Below are 4,759 nucleotides of genomic sequence, written 5' to 3'. Positions count from 1 at the left end.
CTCCGAGCACCCGCGCTCTCCCCCAGCACGAGTCTCGCCAAATTAGAAGCCGGCCTTGAGTGGTGCCAAGCTGTGTGCCAAGTTGCCACTTTGCACGCTGACTAACTCTGCCTGTCTCCGTCTGCCTAAGATTCACCCTGTCCTTCAAGATCAGTTGTTAGTATGTCAATTTGCATCACGCTGGTATATAGCATCGATAAACTTGTGAATGTGCTTTCACCTGCTTGACCCCTGTCTTGCCCGTGTATACAGGACAATAAAGGGAAGGTCATACAATAACATGTTGTGGCTACTGAATAAGGACTTGGTGCCAGTCCTCAGTCTGCTATGGCACTGATGGGTCTCGTGAGTTAATGTTGGAAATACTTTGTCCCAGCACGCATTCACACCTGAGTATAAAAGGCTGGCATTGGACATAGCCCTCTGCCTTTTTCAACTATGTGATTGCTATTTTATATCACCTGCATGGCTCTGTGTTCTCACACAGAACCCTATTGTGGATCTGGTATGTTCTATCTAAATCAGTTACCTTCTAATGACCACACTGCAGTAGATGCATCTTTGTCCTGTGACGATTGTAGACTCCTTTGCTCACGCTGAGACCCATATATGGATACATGATTAAAACCCTATGATGCATATTCCCTTGTTTAGACTTAGAACCTATGACATATCTCACCCTATATGGGGCTACTCCCCGCAGGACAGCGCAATTGCCCTCTTGTTTAAACTGGGGGATCCCAGTACTACAGGTGGACATGTATTGCTCTTATTTACTTTAGCCTTGTATTGTATCACTGACCTGACTGTACAAGCTAATTTACATGCTTAGCTTAGTTTGAAACACAGCTCATGTCACAGATCATTGCTTTTAATTGTTTGATTGTTTTATTGCACTGCACAAATTACAGATAACACGGGTCACCTGTTTCACCTTGCACTTGGGTTCTGGAGCTATAAGGACACAAAGAAATTGCTATTCGCAGCTGCATTTAATCTGAACCCTTTGAGTGTACATAACAAAAGACAGAAAAGACCAATGCTACATCCAAATTGACAAAATATATAGTAATTAGTATATAGTTAAATACTTCAATAATATTCTCATGAATAGGCGTCATTTAGTTAAAACCCTTTAGCCAAAGCGTTTATAAGCCGGCATGCCAACGTCAAGGCATAACCAAATTTGCAGGTCCTAACACTAAACTGTTGAAACTTCTCTTTTACCTCTGTTGGAGGGAGAACATCTGCGTCGTCCCAAAGGCGGACGCCTGATTGGGCTCCCCAACAGCTGCTCCCCTCTGCACAGGACCAGCGTGCTAAGGGTTAAGATTTGCTTGTAATTGGTGGAATGTTAATGAGCCAAGAGGACAAAGAACTTTGTATTCGCAGCTGCATTCAATCTGAACCCCTTGAGTGTAAATCTGCGTCGCCCCAAAGGCGGACAGCCTTTGGCACAGCCGAACGGGCAGCCAAAGGGTGTGAGCCGTTTGGTGATGTTTAAGCTTCTCTATTTCAATCTGAAACTCACCAGCCCTATATCCCGTGCACCCAATTTTCCAACTTTACTTGTCCATGAAATGTCTGTGAATTGACTATATAACCTCTGTTCTTTTAATGTAACCATGTCTTGTTATAACTCTGTGCCCAGGACATACTTGAAAACGAGAGGTAACTCTCAATGTATTACTTCCTGGTAACAACATGTTATAAATAAATAAATAAATAACTGGAATGCTGTATTCACTTGTATGGTATCTTGCCAAAGGTATATAAAACCAATTGCAGCCATCGCCGATCCCCAGCTGGATGAAGCCTCCCCAAGGATCTTCCCGGTACTGTGGTTACAAGCCTCTCTTGTCACATTTTTTGATTACTTCTCGCTCTCTTTCTCTCTCTCTCTCCGTCTCCTCCTACTGTCTCCCTACACCTACAAAAAGAGTAAGTTCTCCTTACTTAGATTGTAAGCTCTTCGGTGCAGGGACTCCTTTTCCTAGTAGTCCTTTTATGTCTTAAAGCTCTTGTGCCCATTCAGTGTTTTATTATTATGTCACGTGTATTACTGCTGTGAAACGCCATGTACATGATGGCGCTATATAAATAAAGATACACATACATAAATAGATTGGTGTGAGAAGAGTGGATGCGCAAACAAACAAAACACCTGTTAGTATGGATATACAGGTATCTGTATATGCTGCCACAAAGACTCGGGTTCTACACAAAACCAAAAGTTAGACACAATAGGGAAATAAGACACAGGCGCAACTGAGATACTGTAGTAGAAAATGTCTCTCAATAGACTAAATGGGCATAATCAGATAGTTCCGTATAACATAGATAAGTATTACTGATGTCCTGGTGGGTGCAGTCCTTAAAAAGATAAGAAGGAAGCCAATATGGTGCAGTACTGTAAAACTGAATTTATAACACGCAATGGTGGACAGATACTTACAATGTAGCGATAATAAACAGCATTACGGATATCAATCCCAGCACAACGGAGATGGTAAGTGTAATCGTCTCTGCCTCCACGCCGGGACGCTCTGGAACAGCTGATCGGGTCCAGGAATCCATATTTTCACTGCCATTTTTCTTCTCTCTTGTCACCTGGCGATGACGACGATGGGATGTGGGAGATCTTTAGGCTGTGATAGTCCTACAGCCGATAATGCACTTCTTGCTGCACTCTGTTAAGACTATCGTGCACTTTGATAGCGAATGCAGTCTAACTGGCAGTTCAACAGGTTATCCAAACGCATAAACCCTACGTGTTTCGTTTCAGTTGAAACGTCCTCATGGGTAATGACATGTAATATTACACCCTCCCCATATACTGTAGGTGTAGATTCAATTTGATTAGCTAATTGCCCTCAAGTACTCCACCAATCCTGCAGAGTTTCTGAACCTCAATCTCGTCATCAAATTGAAGCAGAAAGAGATCTATCTACTAGTCTGTTGCTCGACTGCTAAAACTCTGACTCAGGCCCTCATTCTCTCCCGTCTTGATTACTGTAACTTCCTGCTGTCCAGCCTTCCTGCCTCTCACCTGTCTCCCCTACAATCTATCCTAAACGCTGCTGCCAGAATCACTCTACTCTTTCCTAGATCTGTCTCAGCATCTCCCCTCATGAAATCCCTCTCCTGGCTTCCGATCAAATCCCGCATCTCACACTCCATTCTTCTCCTCACTTTTAAAGCTTTACACTCTTCTGCCCCTCCTTACATCTCAGCCCTAATTTCTCGTTATGCACCATCCAGACTCTTGCGTTCTTCTCAAGGATGTCTTCTTTCTACCCCCTTTGTATCTAAAGCCCTCTCCCGCCTTAAACCTTTTTCACTGACTGCCCCACACCTCTGGAATGCCCTTCCCCTCAGTACCCGACTAGCACCCTCTCTATCCACCTTTAAGACCCACCTTAAGACACACTTGCTTAAAGAAGCATATGAATAGCACTGTGGATATTCTGAACACGATACATAAAGCTTGGCCCCCTGCAGACGCACTTACCAGAACTCCCTCCTACTGTCTCTGTACGTTCTCCCTACCTACCAATTAGACTGTAAGCTCCTCGGGGCAGAGACTCCTCTTCCTTAATGTTACTTTTATGTCTGAAGCACTTATTCCCATGACCTGTTATTTATATTATCTGTTAATTATTTGATTACCACATGTATTACTACTGTGAAGCGCCATGTACATTAATGGCGCTATATAAATAAAGACATACAATACAATACAATAATAGATGTTGTGCTAAATCCAGTTGACATATTATAACATATTAGTCACACTATTTATTCTAAAAATAGTTTAAAAAAATACTAAACCGTATTGTAATTAAGATGGATAAATAAAATGACACTTCATGCATACAGATAATTATATAATAAAAAAAATAGTAATGTGAAATAACACTATCCACTCCGCATGCACTGGGGGCACGCTCCCCAGTTTGTGCACCGCTGGGCTACAGCACCGCCCCATCCTGTATTGTATCTTTCCTTGTGTCTGGTCCCGTATTGTATTGTATTGTATGTCTTTATTGATATAGCGCCATAAATGTACATAGCGCTTCACAGTAGTAATACATATCATATAAATACCAAATAATATCAATAACAGATCATGGGAATAAGTGCTTCAGACATACTGTAAAAGTAACATTAAGGAAGGAGTCCCTGCTCCCAGGAGCTTACAATCTAATTGGTAGGTAGGGAGAACGTACAGAGACAGGAGGAGGGAATTCTAGTAAGTGCGTCTGCCTTAAATGTTTTCGTCTCTTTTTTCCTTTTTGTAATTGTGAAGCGTCATTGGACTTATGTAAATAAAGCTATTATATAACCTAATTATTCGTTAACAGGAATAAATAACACACTCCAGGTCTGTATATAAAAAATTCATCGTTTATTAGTGCAAGATTGGCGTTTCGCTTCCATGGAGCCTTTTCCAAGACCTAATTAATATATATAAATAAATATGACATATAATCAACAAGTAGCATTTAACATTTGTTACCATGCTTATTTTGTTGTGTTAATAAAGCTTTAGGGGGGAAAAAAAGGAGGCTCGGATGTCCTTTGTGTGGAGTCCTGGGATAGGGCAATAAAGCTAGGTCATTGCAATTATGAGAAGCCCAGGGGATGCTGGGATTTGTAGTCATTCTGGGCATTGCGTCTGGCAATCGTTGTGGGCAGCAAGACTACAACTCGCAGCAATCCCCACTTGCTTGGAAGGAGGTCACGTGAGAGATGTAGC

The sequence above is a fragment of the Ascaphus truei genome, chromosome 20 (assembly GCF_040206685.1).
Source record: "Ascaphus truei isolate aAscTru1 chromosome 20, aAscTru1.hap1, whole genome shotgun sequence".
In the NCBI taxonomy this organism is placed as follows: Eukaryota; Metazoa; Chordata; class Amphibia; order Anura; family Ascaphidae; genus Ascaphus; species Ascaphus truei.
Note: the sequence above shows the minus strand (reverse complement) of the source record.